The sequence below is a fragment of the Triturus cristatus genome, chromosome 8 (genome assembly GCF_964204655.1).
Source record: "Triturus cristatus chromosome 8, aTriCri1.1, whole genome shotgun sequence".
In the NCBI taxonomy this organism is placed as follows: Eukaryota; Metazoa; Chordata; class Amphibia; order Caudata; family Salamandridae; genus Triturus; species Triturus cristatus.
The window spans coordinates 1,214,833,219-1,214,850,510 of NC_140591.1; positions in this window are offsets into that span (position 1 = coordinate 1,214,833,219).

A 17,292-nucleotide genomic window follows, 5' to 3' on the forward strand; every position below is an offset into this window, starting at 1 on the left:
ATCCGACACCTTTTTTTAATTAATCCACCCTAAGAGAAATTGATGCAAATCTTTCGGCAAACTGCAGTGTTGAGTTGTCGAAAGTGGCTTCCACTACCTCTTCAAGCAACTTGCTCAATGGGGCCCAGTCCAGTGCACCCAGATGACTAGGCAGGAGAAGCTCATCACGGACCTTAGTGGTTTTAGTTATCCTTATGCTATCCTTTTATTTTTGGCCGAGGGCCTCAGATTTTGGCTTTTTTGGCCAGTGGCAGGGCATTCTTTTCGGGTAAATCTTCCAATAAAATATCAGTAGAGTCATGTCCAGCCCAGGGTTTTGAAAAAGAAGGGAGGCGAATAGCAGGATTCGTCTTCAAGGAACAAAGTAATCAAATTACAAGCCAGTGGCAGGAGCAAAGCTCACTCTATGTATGTATTATGCATCATTCAATAACTTTATTCGATTCGAAAAAGAATCATAAAAGTATACATATTTAACATACAAACTCACAAATGGTATTTCTTATCAAAAAGGTACGAATACATAAGTGGCAAAGACCGTATATCAAAAACACATTTTCTATGGACACTATATTCTTTATAAAAAGTTCTTTAAAATTCAATACAATAACACTAATAAAAATTACATTAAAAACAAGAAACAATTTATAAAAATCTATTACTCCAGATTTCCCAATGGACTCACGATCAATTTGTATCTCCATGGACATATAATAACTTCCTTTAGACACAAACAAAGATATAAAGTGCAATGTGCATTTTTAGACTACATCATCAACCCACTTGATTTTGTAAGGTAGCTACCACGACTCAGTTTATTTTAGCTGAATATATTCATATAGGTTATCAATTCTATGAATTTCAGTAACTTGTAGCAGGGAAAATACTGTCAATAACGATTTCTGATCGAGAGTGCCAATCTAATAAAACTGATCATAGAGCTACATATAGCAGCAGTTTGTAATGTTCTTAAATGTTCAAAACCTTCCTTAAAATTGCAAGGTCTGATTTTCCTTAAGATAGGTTTAATAAAACGATCTCTTGGAGCTTTGTAAAGTGTGCAAAAAAGTACACAAAGTGCAGAGTGCTTTGTTCAGCTTCATTGTCACATGGGCAAGGGGGTAACCTCTCACACCAACCCCCTTGCTTCGGGAAAGCAACCAGAAAATGCAATATTTTTAACTGAAATCTGGTCAAATAAAAACGCCACTGCGTATGTGCAGTGAAAGACAAATAGAATTGATGCTGTCGTGTAACTGCCTGGTATGATGGTTGTTCATCATATTTAGATGAGCCCAGTATACTACGATATGCATTCTTAATCGCCATCTTTGAGCCTGGGTTAATAGAGTCAGAATTATCATATAAATTACCAAGGCCAATTTTGTGAAAGGTTTCCTTTACATAACTTATCCATGGGATCCGCATGGCATGATCCAGATTTACACAATCTTTCAGAATTTCTTTTGTAAGGTGCAAATCATCTGAGGACCATACTTTTCCCCATAGGAGCAATGGGGACATATGGATACTATCGCTCACAAAGTCAAGGCCCATCTCGGAATGACAAAATATATTAGGAGAACTATTTGAGAATGATAAAAGATGTTTTAAAAACTTGTTCTCCATAACTTGTAATTGGACGCTTTTATGGTATCCCCACACCCCTGCTCCATAGGTAGCAACTGGCAAGCATTTAGATCTATACAATGTCTTTAATTCAGCAATAGGTTTTTGGCCTAATTTACTTGTAAAACGAAAAAGGGCCTCTAGAGATCATGTTGTCTTTTGTGCCCGTGTTGTTATTAAAGGATCCCAACTCAAAGTTTTGTTAAAAAGATTTCCCAAATAATTGAAATTTGTGACTTTGGCAATAATCACATCTTCTATAACAAATTTACAAGTTTTGGTAGTATTCGGGCCACAGACCATAATAAACGATTTTGTAAAATTAACCTTTAGATCTAGCCCCAGCATAAATTCATTAAAAGCATTCAGGCATATCTGCATACTATTTGCAGTTAACGTCATCAATACAGTGTCGTCTTCGTAAGACAATAAAGGTATTTGTTTGACACTTATTTTAGGAAAGTCCGTACCTTTTTCCAATAGGAATTTTTCTAAACCAGTTGTGTAAACTAAAAACAAGAAAGGGGCCAAAATGCAACCCTGACGGACGCCTTCAGTTGATGGAATCGGCCCTGTCTTTTCGCCCCCACTCCTTCGACGCAATTGTTTAATTTGCCCCTCTTTCATATTTTTTAAAAAAGCAGTAAACAATCCGATAACTTTTTTGAAGGAATCCACCCTAAGAGAAATTGATGCAAATCTTTTGGCAAACTGCAGTGTTGAGTTGTCAAAAGTGGCTTCCACTACCTCTTCAAGCAACTTGCTCAATGGGGCCCAGTCCAGTGCACCCAGATGACTAGGCAGGAGAAGCTTATCACGGACCTTGGTGGTTTTAGTTATCCTTATGCTATCCTTTTATTTTGGGCCGGGGGCCTCAGATTTTGGATTTTTTTGGCCAGTGGCAGGGCATTCTTTTCGGGTAAATCTTCCAATAAAATATCAGTAGAGTCATGTCTAGCCCAGGGCTTTGAAAAAGAAGGGAGGCGAATAGCAGGATTCATCTTCAAGGAACAAAGTAATCAAATTACAAGCCAGTGGCAGGAGCAAAGCTCACTCTATGTATGTATTATGCATAGAAAACAAAAGTTTTGCAAGCAAACAAAACTGCTGTAGCCAAAACCTAAAAACAAGTCCAATCCTCCCATAATGATGGAAAGCCATATTCTCAAAAACAGTTGTAAATTAGCTCTCACAGGTTCATACAGTTGTGTAAATTAGAACGTATCATGAATGACCAAACGCAATGGTCATCTTGGAAAAACGCCAGGCGTAAATTTGTTTTGTGCATGTGAAGTCAATGTTGTATGCTGAATTGTACATAGTGTACAGTTGCACAGGCACACATGCCTTCACATTTGCTTGTTTTTCTCTACAGAGAAAATATTTCCATATAGAAAAACTCTCTGGTACATTTCTACACATTTTCAGTTTTGGGGTAGTCATTTTCCATTCCACGCTGTATAAGAATTTGCTCCTGTACTTAATAGGAGCCAATCTCTGTTTGACTTTTTTCAACGGCAGGTGGTCATGGACAACTTAATGAATATACAGAAACTCATAAGTTTGTGAATGTTTCCACAATTGGCAGGTCATTCCTGGGGAGAGGTGTGGTGCAGCAGCCAGGGCGGCTGACTCCGGAATGCAGGGCTCACGGTTCGATCGCCAGCGGCAGGTTAGCCCAGCACCTTGTGACTCTGGGCTTAATCTTCCCGACGGCTCCCAGTGCCGGGACACCTCACCTGAGGTAGCTGCGCACTTAAAAATATATATATATATAATTCCTATCATGAAGTTGCCACTTCTTCCCCCTGGTAGGAGATTTGCCAATGTGTTATATTATCCCTTAGTCATGTGTAACATTACCCCACATTGGACTATTATTATGAATGAATAAATAAATGTAAGAAGTCAACTTAACCTTTTGTGAATTACTTGCAGTTGTATATCAAGGCATTTGAATTTGTAAGTAGTTGAAGTTACAAACGTTTCACAGGTGAACCATGAACTATGGAAAATATTTCTCAGTGCCCTGTGAAATATAGATGTTATAACCATAATGACAGTTTACCGAAGCAACTGTACAGGGCTTTACCATTCTTAAGAGTACTAACGTGATGCGGTATAGAGGACTCAATTATGTTAGAAGGTTACCTAAAATGTGTAGCAATAAATGCAAAGTATGCAACATATTATGTGTCAGTATTTGTTTATCTATGTCAACTACAAACAATATTTTCGATGAAAGCTGTAAATATGCAAATTGTGTGCGAAAGTTTGAGGCAAGTGTGGTAAATACATAAGTATGCAATAAAAAAGGGAGGCACCGATTCGCATGAATCCCCTGCCCCTCACCATTGCCTGTTGTTGTATCAATAATTTATCCAGGAAAGGAAAACTATCGCTAAACATTCTAATTCCAGTCAGTGCCCATAGTTAGCTGTACTTTGAAGGAAACTGTTTTCCAAGCTAACTATCCTAAAATATGTATACAAACCGCTCAGCTTATATTTGTTATGTGGTGTTATGTGGTGTGACGAATATATTCCATTTCCAAATTCATATTGTATTAGTAAAACTTTTAGCCAGCCAAGAACTCGTTTATGAATGAAAAGCAGATTATCTGCACCTAGAACAGGCAATACAGAAGTTAATTTGCTGTTTCTCTTCAAGGACAATAATTATCTCCGTTAAACTTTCTAAAAGTGCCCAAAATCTTTTGCATCTTTTTAGGATTCAAAAAGCAGTAATCAGCCTGACAGGCTCTGTCTAAACCAATTCAATGTGGGCTAGCTTATTGAAAACACATGATGATAATATCAGATTCATACGGCCAGACAAAAACCATAATGTCTCTTATGCCCATCTAATGTAATGCTAGCTCTGCCGCCCACCCAGTTGAGGAGAAGAGGGTTTATGAAATATGGTGGATTAGGATCTATTTCGAGCCTCTCATATTTACACAGTTTGCAAAACAAGCGCCTGTGATGCAGACCTGTTAACAATTAGATAAAACAATTTCGTCACTTAAAATGCAGTAGCTGCTTCAATGTATTAGAAACGAAGCCATTTAAAGTCTTAAATAGAGCCTGGAATATTCTCTCAAGAGAGAATGCCAAGACAACCAGATGTTACCATGTCAAGGAAACTTGTTTAGCATGAGCTGAACGCAAGACTTCACGATCACTTCTATGCATAATACTAGCTCTGAAGTTGAAGATGAAGGCCTTGCTGTTTCTCCCGATTCCTGTGTGCCCGTCATAGAAGAGCACAAACTACTTGCACATCCAATCCTGGGCCTCGCTGCATAGCGCAAAGAGTGAAAGTTGCATATGTGCCAATGGCATTTGTGGGAAAGAGTGAGATAGGCAGATGGAGAATTTCAGAAAAATAAAGTCAGTAAAAGGACGGACGTATGTAACAGAGAAACTGTAGAAGAAAGTGAAGTGAAGCAGAGCACGGGTGTCTGCAACCCTCTGAATAGCACTACCCTTCCACAGAATGTAGAAATGTTTAAGTTGTTATTCATTTGACTCATACAACTAACAAACAGTGACAATGCCAATAGGGCTGGCTTGTTTTAGGCATATGTGTTCATTGTTGTGTGACATGTCTGGGTGCAATAACAGAAGACTCACAGAAAGGTACACAAATACGGTTCAGCCTGTACGCTATGTCAAGCAGGGGATTTTAGATTACATGTTCTATGACACACCACTAATTACATAGGCCACACCTTTTGGAAGATTCCTAGTAGCCCTTTTTTGGTAACATCCTTTTTAGAGACCCCCCACTTTTTTCACCCCACTTAAAGGACTGGATAATATTAGGCCTGGGCGGAGTGTGCAGATTTCTGCTACGCAGAATTCCACAAACTGCTGAAAACTCCACTGTGCTCTATGAACTACCACAAGCGGCAGATTGCAGTAAATTGTGCTGTTCGCAATGATTTTCAGTGGCAGGAGATTTTCCAGGTCTCTAAAATAAGTGCAACCAGCACCACATGCGGCACAAGAGGGCGCTGCTTCTTTCTGCGGCTTGAGAAGATGTTCTACTTGAGCGGCAGCTTCCTCAAAGGTTTCTAAACGTGAGCGGTACCGACACGTAGAGAAATCTTGTCTAAAGGTGGTATGGTGTATGATTTCGCTCACTCACGCTTGCCAACTTGGTGAGCCAGACAAGAGGAAAACTCCACTCCGCGCTGCTTTGTGGAGCATTTCGGAACTCCATGCTCTACGCGGAGCAAAGAGTCAGCAAAACTCTGCAAATTTCGCCGGTGGGGCAGAGTTCCCCACCCACCCCAACATAATACGAACATAAAAGGTCGTTCTTTCATAGAATGAAGAAGGACTTCATGTTCTTAAATTAAAAAACATTAAAGGCAATACTTCATGTATCTTGTGTTCTTTCATGTATTATTATAGCCTGAGTGGTAACCTAAGTGGATCCTTGTGATCACTCTATACACAAAGGAAACGGACTAACTTGTGCTTATTAAATAGATAGACAGAAGGCAGTGGCCTCTCTTCTGGGTTCATGTAGATGATAACCTATTTTCTTCAAAGTCAGAGCACCTAGGAAAATAAAGACGTGTGGATCCCCACCATCTCCCTTTTCAGTTTTGGCCCCTCAGGTCTCCTAAAGAGAATACTGGCTATGATTCCAATGCATACACTTCTAAGGAGAGAAACAACATCATCTTCTAACTCCCTTAGGATTCCCTAGCATCGGATTCCTCTATCAGATTATCTTTAATTTTCATCTCCTGACAGAGCCATTTTCTGAAACAAGAATAACAGATACTCTCTCTCTCTCTCTCTCTCGCTTTCTCTTTAACACACACACACAATCCACACACCCAAGAGCACATACACACACTTGCACCACACACCCAAGATCACATACACACACTTGCACCACACACCCAAGAGCGCATACACATTCAAATTCCTTTTCCCACTCTCTCTTTCTCTGTCTTTAAACATCATGTGAAAAGGGTGCCCATGTTCAGGGAGTGCCTTGGTGCCATACTAATGATTAAAGGTGCAACATAAACATCCATTATAACAAGCAAAGAGAGCACAACCTTTCTTGTACTTGTTTTCGCTATTTTGATACGATTTTATATCTAGGACAGGAAGTCTAGCTTGTATCTTCTATATCTGTATGGTGATATACCCAAGAGGGATAGACTGTCAGGGCTGAGAATCATTGCATCTGTATGGTGCAATGGACAGATGGGCTGCTCCTTGGATTACCTGTGTCAGAATAAAAGGTCCACAGGTTAGCCAAACACTAGCATTAGAACACAGCATAACACACAACACCTTAAAGGCATATCATTGGGCCCTACAGCACTCCCCCTAACACTACTTCGTACTAAACATGACACAACATTTGACACCGTTATAGACACAACACAGATCAAAGATACATCCATTTGCATATTTCTGCAGTGCAATCACACAGCAGAGTGTGAAAGCCACAAAACGGGGAAAGATGCTTGGAAATATAATAAATAGCCATCTGAAACCATGCAATAGACTTCTATGTATCCCACCAAAATGAAACAAATAGCAATGTCTAGTAGAAGATAAATCCAGGCACTTAATGCTCCCCACAGTTCCATAACCAAATCTAGCCACCCATTATCTTAGACATCCCGTCATTAAACAGTACACTAGCTACTCTAATCTGGTCAGCAAAATCTAAATATCAGGAATCACAACCAAAGCCAAAATCATTGAAGAATTTTAACTCCGTTCAACGGGAATACCAGAACTGTAAAGAGCGAACTCATTCTGGAAGCACTTCAGGAACACACAATTGGTAGGAAAGAGCTATATTAATATAAATAATGTAACACAGCTTACAGAGACAGAAAATACACTATCCTTTTGCTCCAAATGCACTGTAATAGAGTCTAGATATGGGAGCAGGTAAATAAACGCATACAAGCAAAGCAACAAACAGGCCTTTTGTTCCCCACACAACATGATATAAAAAGTGACATTAGATTACAGGGTCCTTGCATGATGTTCCTCACTGATCACCTGCCTGCATCAACAAAAGTTCCAAATGCTACGAAAGCTTGGAGGGTTTGGCAAACTCCATACCACATGGAAATCTGAGTGTGGCCAAAACAATTCCCCTGGGCCTACTTGAGTGATCAGTGAAGGAAAACATTTGTGCCATATTTGTCAAAGGGTTGCATCGCTGTTGCAACATGCAACAGGGTGCAAGCATGGTGCAACCCTTAAGTGCAATTTATCAAGCCACTCAAGGTCACTTTACGTGGCCCTGAGTGGCTTAATAAATCTGGAGTAACGCAACACACCTCAAATCGATGCGTTGCATTACTCTGCCCCAGGGACGCATTCCAACGGTGTTGCTTGACCCATGGATTTGAATGCATTCCCAGATTTACCATAAGTGGCAGACTTGGGAATGTCCCAAAACTGCTAAGCCTTCCCAGTTGAAGAGTAACAAGGAGAAATATGTTTATTTCTCTTTGTTATTTCCTCTTTCTACCTGTGCTACATTCTGCAGCACACATAGAAAGAGAAAAATGCCTAAGGGGATTGTTTCACAAAAACAATTGTGCTTACAGTGCAGGCACTCTTGCACTATGGTGCAAGAGTGCCTGAATTGGCGCTAGGCATCACATTGTGTGCCAGCACTGGGAAAAGACAGGAATGTGTTGTGTAATGTTAAATACAGCGCATTCCCGCCCTTTCCCTGTCATGCAGTGCAGCAAGGTGTCTTGCTCCACTGCACTGCATGACTATTTGATAAATAAGCCCCATTCAGATACATTTGTAGGGTCAACTGACAAAAACAATTCTTCAGCAAAGCCCTGAATGATGGCATGGTCTCGAATCCTTGCAAGTGAAGGATGTAGGTTGACACAAGAGCTTGTATTTCATGGCAGAAAGGGATGTTCAACTGAAATGTAAACACCGAAAGCTAGATGTGTGAAAGGTTTTTACCCATTATGTGTCTATTGAAAAATGATTTAGTACGCATGGCCCTCGAAGACCAGTGAATAAAGTAATCGATTTCAATCCAAGTTTGTGGGTGCTCCGGGAAAGGCTATCAATGTTTGTTCCCCTTTGAAGGGGATACATTCCTCGAGGCAATTGATTTCAGCAAAGTGGTACTTGGCTGAGGTGAAAGAGGAAATAAAGAGGTTCAAGTCTTTTGAGACCCCTGGTGGTCCACTGAGACTCCTCAGGATGTGGACATCTTTAAGGATGCACTTAAAAGTTACCATAAGCAACTTAAACAGGTCAAGAGACAGCAATTTGTTAGGAGATTTGAGGAAAACAGTGGATTTTCCAAAGAACTGTTTAAAATTGTTTAGGAGTTAGCTCACCCAAGGGTGTTGAACCAGACAGTCAGGGCCTCTCCTCTTTTTGTGAGGACTTATCCTTATTTTTTAAATACAAAATAGAGATCATTTATTCAGCTTTTGCAACCCAACCTTCTATCTACTTGGTAGAGTTGCTTTTCTCAAGCCAGTATGTTCCATTCGATCCACTAGTCAGGCTCTAATACAATGTAGGAGAATTAAGCGATCTAGGGCCAGATGTACGAAAGCTTTTTGCATTTCTTAATGAGTCTAATCGCAAATTCGGCCCATTGAGAAATGCTAATTGCAGCCTCGATTTAGGAAACGCAAATTGCGATGCCTAAAGCAAATGTACAAAGCATTTCCTAAGTGCGAATTGGGCATTGAGGAAATGATATTACCATCGACTCAAAATCGATGGTAGCCATATACATAATTCAAAAATGCATTTAAAACTGCATTTTTTAATGTGACATAAAGCGCACGTATGACCCTAGAGCATATGTGCACTTACATGTGCACTACGAATTTTGGGGTGCCTCCAGGGGGACCTTAATGGCAGAGGCACCCTTGGGTTTGAATTTCCTAAAATGCGATTTCCTGTTAGGAAATCGCAATTTAGGAGATTCAAACCATTTTCTATGTGGCCCAGAGGTGGGAATGTTAAAGCATTTCCTAGTTGCGATTTTCTAATTGCGATTCCAACACTGTAGGAATCGCTATTAGGAAATGTAGGAAAAGACAAATTATGTACATATCATTTTGCATTTCCAAAATAGCGATTTCTACTGAATCGCTATTTAGGAAATGCAAAATAAGAATTTCGTACATCTGGCCCCTAGAGTGGAGGGGCCGGTCCTTTAATTATTTGGAGGCTTTACATTGGAACGCCCTTCCTCTCTATTTACGCTCGACTATTTATCTTTTAACTTTCCAAAGGATGTTGCAGACGTGACTGTTCCCCCACGGATTGCTTTGTGGGACATACAGAGTCAGACGGGACTACTGTCTAGCGGTGGGATATTCCTTCGGGGATGAATGGTTGATTTATAAATGCTATAAATAAATATGAAAACTATGTAATGTATAACTTGCACTATAATGATATTTATTTACGTTCCCCTGTGGCTCCTTCATATGCACGTCACGTGCTAGCCTATATCTGAATGGCATTCATGTACAATAGTCATATATGTCAGTTTTTCTTACTTGTGTGTAAAGTATACACTAAGGCCCTGATTCGTGTTGTTCGGAGGTGTGGGCTCAAGTTAAATCTGCCTCCCTGGTGCTAGGAGTTTATCTGCTGCAGTAAAAAGCATCCATCCTGAGTTCGTGGGGACTAAAATGCAGAGGGTGCTGCGCTAACTTTTCACAGCACCTCCTTATCCAATTTTGCATTCTCTTGCACAGCGGGAAATGAGACTTTGCATTCACTCATCTGTTTGCATTGGATGCTGTCTTTTTTGTTATACATTAGGCCATCTGAGTTTAGACGCAAGTTTAGTTTATTTTATTTGCGAGTTTATACCGCGCAGGAATCGACTCCCGAAGGAGTATCTCCGCGCCTTTGGCCAACCATAATACAAGAAAAGAGTCCAAGCAGTATATCATGTTAATTTTGAAATAGGTAAGTTTTTAATTGTTTCTTGAAAGGGAGGTGATCATCACAGAGTCTCAAAGATATTGGGAGGCTATTCCATAGAATTGGGCCAGCAACTGAAAGGGCTCTAGCTCCCTGTCTTGCTTTTTTTGCTCTGGGTACACACAGCAAGGCCTGTTCACTGGATCTCAGAGAGCGCCTGGGTACATAGTGGGAGAATTTGTTGGACAGGTAAGCAGGGCCTCTCCCATGTAAACATTTGTGTATAATACAACAGGTTTTAAACTTCACCCTCTGTTTGATGGATAGCCAATGAAGCTTGGTCAGCAGAGGTTTGGAGGGAGTGCGAGGGGGCCGGTTTAAGACAAGACGAGCAGCGGTATTCTGGACCACCTGGAGTCTGGAAATTACTCCATTATTTGCCGACAGTAATAGTCCATTACAGTAATCCAATCGACTCAATACTAGAGCCTGCACCAAGGTTTTTCTAGTAGAGTCTGGCAGCAAAGGAAACACTTTCCGCAACAAACCGATGATATGGAAACAAGAGCCCACCACTTGGTTTCCATGATGTTTTAGGGAAAGCTCCTGGTCCAGTCGGACCCCTAGATTTTTCACTACCTGCTTGGGCTCAGGGACTGGGCCAAGATCTTGAGGCCACCAGTCAGGAGTCCACAGGAGTTTGGCCTCACCGAACAGCATCACTTCCGTCTTGGCAACATTACATTGCAGGAAGTTAGATGCCATCCAGTGAGACACTGCTTTCATCCCCTGGGCAAAGGAGTTCCTAACCTCAGCAGTGAGGATTTTAAAAGGAAAGAGGAGTTGGGTGTCATCCGCATATGACACTGGGATGAAACCATGGGACCTCATGATGTTAGCTAGGGGGGGCCACATAGATGTTGAAAAGAGTAGGGCTCAAACAGGAGCCCTGTGGCACCCCTTTAGAGATCCCCAACTCCTCTGACCCATATGCACCCAAGGTGACCCTTTGGGTGCGGTCTGTTAGGAAGCTCCTCAACCAAGCCAAAGCCTTGTCTTCCAGGCCGATGTTAACTAGCCTGGTGGTCATGATGTTGTGTGACACGGTGTCAAACGCCGCAGACAGATCCAACAGAACCAGGATAACAGAGTGACCTTTATCCTGGAACATGTGTAGATCGTCTGCGACTGACAACAAGGTGGTCTCGGTACTGTGTCTTGGCCTAAAACCTGACTGGGAAGAATCCAGCCCACCTACCTTTTCGATGTGATTCGACAGGTGCCGATTAACAAATTTCTCAGTTATTTTACCCAAAAAGGGGAGGAGCGAGATGGGTCTTAGGTTAGACAATTCCGTCCAGCTTTATGGCTGAATGTCTTGCCATATTATTACTACTCCACATTTTTGAATACTCGGTGTTACCATATAACTGCTAGAAACTTTTTTAATTGTTTCCTACATTTTCGAAAAACAGAGGGGCATATATACAAGGCGGCGGTATAAAATTATTGCCGCTTTTGCGGCCGTTTTCAGCCGAAAAGCGGCTGTAATATTATCGCTACATTAGCAAGGTCACGCTATCGCATGAAAACTTGCTTTAGCACCTGAATTCCTAACGCCCATCTTTGCATCTCTAATGAGATGCAAAGTGGCCGTTCCTCCCCGGGATAACGGGAGAAATGTCTCTAAGCGACATTTCTCTGATTATCAAGCCTCATGCAAAGCAGCATAGCGACAAGAAAAGTAGCGATAACCTCTGTTATCGCTACTTTCCTTACGCCTCCTTTGAAACTGACTTAGCCATGATATGCTATGCAAGGTGGATATCATGGCTAAGTATGTGAGGCCCTATCAGCAAGCTATTGCCAAACTTCATGGGATTATCACTGGGTTTCCAGCGATAATCTCATGTTTGGCAGTTAGCGCTAGGATTTTTATCGCTTTTGAGATAAGTGTTGCTAATAGCACGCTATCTCTGCGATAAAAATCCACGCTAGCCGGCGATAATTATACTAGCGCTAAATGCGCTTAGCGATAATTATCGCCGGTTGTTGCTGTTATGCCCCATAGTAACACTCATTCTATGCTTCATTTCCCTAATCATACGAGGGGGCTCCACAGAACGAGCGAGCTTACTCCTGACTCCGTTTCGCCTTAAAGCAAATTTGTAAATGTTGGAAAAATATTGTTTTGTGTATTGTGATCATTGTCACCAAAATCATACATCACACTCAGTGATAAATTATAGTGATTTGTTATGACTGTTCATTTGTTAAGATGTTTCTCAAGGCAATGAATCATAACTAATTAGAGATTATTAGGTTACACTTTTTGCATGAGCTTTCAGTAGTGTTAACTGACTTTTTCTTGGCAGGACATTGCCGACATATGACATTATAGCGCCTTGATCATGCCCCTAGAACTTCGATAAATTTTAAGAAATAGCAATCTCTTTGCCTTTGTAACCTAAGTCACACATTAGCAAATCACTATAATTAGCAGGGGGCTTAGTGACTCACTACTTTGAAATTTCCTAGAAACAACTACTTTAGCAATTTCCAAACATTTCTCATATCTTTCACTGGCGTGTGCCGGTCATTTAAGAAGACTTGGAGGCAATCAGCTGTTCTTCATGCCTCAAAACAAGCTGGGGACACATTGCCCCCAGCACCCCAAACCAGCTGTCAAATGCAGGAGATGACATTTTCAAAGGCTATGTCGAGATCATCTGAGGTGATTGTTGATTGATTCTTTATTGCTTAATTAATAAAAAATCATTGCAATTAAAAAATCAAAACACGACAATAAAAAGAAACATTTCTCAGTTACTTTATGCGACTGAACAAAAGATTGTTACTATGATTACATGCCACAACACCTCACATAAACATCTCTTTTAGACTAACACAATGTGGGGCATATTATCAAGAAACCGCGTTAAAATTATCGCCGCTTTGGCGGCCGAAAACTGCCGCTAAAGCGGCGATAATGGGCTTGATGATAAGCCCTTGAGAATTACATAGAAGCCCATGTTCTGGTGTCAACATGGGCTTCTATTGGAATTCTCTGCGGCATATTATCAAGCCCATTATTTCCGCTTTAGCGGGAGTTTTCTGCCTCTAAAGCGGCGATATTTTTAACGTGGTGCTTGATAATATGCCCCTTTATTCTTAAAACTGATAACATATTATCAGTACATTCCCAAAAATATGCGGTAGAAACTAGCGGTCAACCTTATATTACATTGTGGAAATATACATAAAGTGTCATTGTACATTGACTAAATCATTATACGCCAATTTGCAAATAAGCAATAAGGTGACAATGTATAATTAAGACCTGTTATCTGAAATGGTTTAAAGTCTAAAATTTTAGACCAAAGGTTACATTGTGCAAATAAGCAAGAAAGTGCATTAATATTTTTACAATGTTCCTATAGGGCCTAATTCCAGTGGTAATTGGGTACTAAATAGTTCAAGATGACAACGTTCTTAATACAAGCAGTATGGGTCATGATTCCTTCAGATAAGCCTCAAGAAGCAAATATTAATAATTTGTCAACAATAGCTAAAAATGTTATCAGTTGACATAGCAATGGAATGGACTCACCCGATAAACATAAGATATGGGCATAGCAGGCTGATCTTACCGCTGCCTTAAGGAATAAAGGTTTTAACAGTGTGGGACGAATTCTAAGCAATTTAGGACAAGCACATAGTATTAGGGTTTCACATGTCCACCCACACAGTCTACATTTAGCATTTGGCCATTGCTGAATCCAGGGCAGCGTACCCTCCTTTGTTGAATTTATGTTCAATCCTGTTTTTAGAAAAGCTTCTTTCATTTGCGCCTAAAAATAGGCGTTCAAATAAGGCTGGATTCGCAAAGACTGATGATAGTTAATCACAGACCATGAATACATTTTAGCTGCTAGAGCAATTTGTCCGCTTTAAAAGAATTAATTTTAATTTGCTTTTTTTATTTGTTTAAAACTAGGCATTGTCAGTTCTGTGAGCCCTATCTGCAAATCGAAACCCAGGAGGCATATTGTGATATGAAATCGCCAAATAGCTATATAGGCAAAATGTATTATTTCTTGGCAACAGATGTTCACTAGGGAAAATGTCAGATGTAAACATAGAGTATATACATTTTCAAAAACGACCCTTGGACTGTCTTTGTAGGCCAAACTCCAATCTAATTTCTGCTTGGCCGGTTGACCTAGGAATCCCAAAGATTGATTTATTGGCCTTAATTATTAATAGGTCCAATAGTTTCTCGTCTTTCTCCCAAGTAATAGGTGAACCAGATGTAGTTGTTGGCTGTAACTTAGCTCTCATAACTTTGAGAAGATAATCAAAGGATTGGAATCTCAGATTGTTATGTAAACATTAAAGGCGTAAATTAAAGTTGCAGTTTTTGCCCTTAAATCTTCAAAATGACTTTGAAATGAAACTCTACTGTAAAAAAAAAAAATTACCCAAATATTTATATGTCTTTAGCTGCACCCTCTTCAGCATTATCCCCACCCCGCCAAATAATAAAATTGTACATGATGCCATGCCACCCACTTAACCACCCAGATTAACCTTCTGATATTTTCATACCAATCTACACCTTCCTCTCTCTAATTCATTATGGCCTACTATGCCTTGCAAAAACAATGTCGTGTGCGCCCAGAACTAAGAAAAAGATCAGAGTTTATTCACGTTTATTAAGCCTCCTATATTATACTGTTTAGTGCAGTGCTGCTTGCCGTGCCATGGTGGGAGGGAAATCTGATTGCCAGAGTTGCTCTTTTGCCTCTGCAAAGACCCAGAGAGGTCTCATAAGGCAGCAGATGGCATGGAAGTCTGTCGGCAGTGGCCCACCAGAAACCTGCAAGGCACGTAGTATGTCAAACTCAGGTTCTTCTTTGTGGAATCATGGGTGCCATGAATTTCCAGACAAAATGGAGTTTGATCAATAAAGTGGCCAATCCAAGATGGTGGTTTCTCCATTGGGAGTTAATGAAAATTCCCAAACAAAGATGTAGTAGAGTACCTGAGGTCAGGTCTTGTTTAGGCATATAAAATGTGGCAGTTGAAATGGCAAGATGTGTTGCAAGACATTCGATTCGGGTTTTTTTATCACACCCTTCGCTATATATTTGTTTGTCCCTCAATTTTCTCTGTGTACTGGATTCTTCCTTTGGAATTATCACCTTTTATCTGTTGTCTTGCTTAGCATCTTTCGCTATTGACATTTTACTTTAAACAATTGGATCAATTCCTTGTGAGTTTTCTGGTTTCTATATCTTGCTCAGGTCTTTTCCCGGTGTTAGTGGACTTAAGTGTCTTGCTGATTTCACCAAAGCAGCATGAATATCCACTCAAGCGCTATATTGATTGCCAAAGGAGGTTTATTCCATTTTGTTGGTTTCCCTCAGATGTGACCCTCTAAAGGAGGCACCTGTGACCCTCTGAAGGAGACACCCGCCACTATTCATGTATAATATTCTGTGCAGGATGTCTCTGTGGTTATTGGGAGGAGACGCTCTTTCATTGGGTAATCTCGAAAAGAACTCAACAAATCAGCTCTGTGTCCATTCCTTGACAAACACCAAACCCAGCCATTAAGCAATGTGGCTGTTTTACCATACACTGAAGATTGTATGCGGTGTGTGGCTTTCAGTGTGCATGGTGCACAGATTCAACTAAAACACTTACAGCCATTGACAGCCCATGAATATGAAATAAAAGTAACCACAATAATGAGAACCACTTGGTACGAAGGGAATGACTATCAACTAAAAAAAATTAAATGTGCCTAGAAAAAGTTCTACAGAACGAAACACATCGGCTCAGCTCAAATGTAATCAATGGAACAATAAAAATCTTTAAAAAGTAAATTATATATGTGGTGACTGCCTCATTTAAGATTTGGCCCACCCTGTGCGAGAAACAATGGCTTAATGGAATACACTAACAACTGAGGACATTAAATTGAACTAGGCTAATAACATAATTGGAGTGCGTTCCTGGTTCATAAAAAAAGTTGTCTTGAAGGTTTGCTTTGCAAAAACATAGAGGTGGAGGGCGGCTAAACTACTATGTAATGGCACATATGTTGGACTCAATAGTGGCACTGTAGGGTAAGTGCTGTGAAGGCTCCTCACAGCGAACAGGGTTGTTCGGTGGCACCATGGGACAACTCCTGAATGGTGCTTTTCGAGATCAGATATGTTCTAGCTCAGAAATTGATGCACTGATCTAAATTTCAATTGCTTAGCGTCTACCCTGCCTGAAATTGTCAATGTGATTATGCATAACATTTTAAGAGTGTTTTTATATACATAAAATATGCAAAACGTATAACGGCTTTTGACAATAGAATCTAATCTAACACACACTGAACTGCAAAAATAACTTTCAGTTCAATCTTCACCCACCAGCGATCAATATTTTTTCACGATCTTCTCACCTGCCTCCCACTCACCCCTTCCCAGCTTCAATCTGTGCAGCTGCGCCTTCCCTGAGCCGCGGTTTATTCTCAAGAAAGGTCTCGTTACAGGGCACAGTGTTACTCCAGCTGTGCTGTGCACCTGTAAACGGCAAAGTCATAATCTGTCTTTCCCTCCTTTGTTTCCACTAAGTACATAATGCCAATCACACTGCGACACAATGCACCGCAAACTCTTGCCCAGCAGGAATGCAATGTTTTGTGTTTCCCCTTTGATTCACAGAGCGTTCA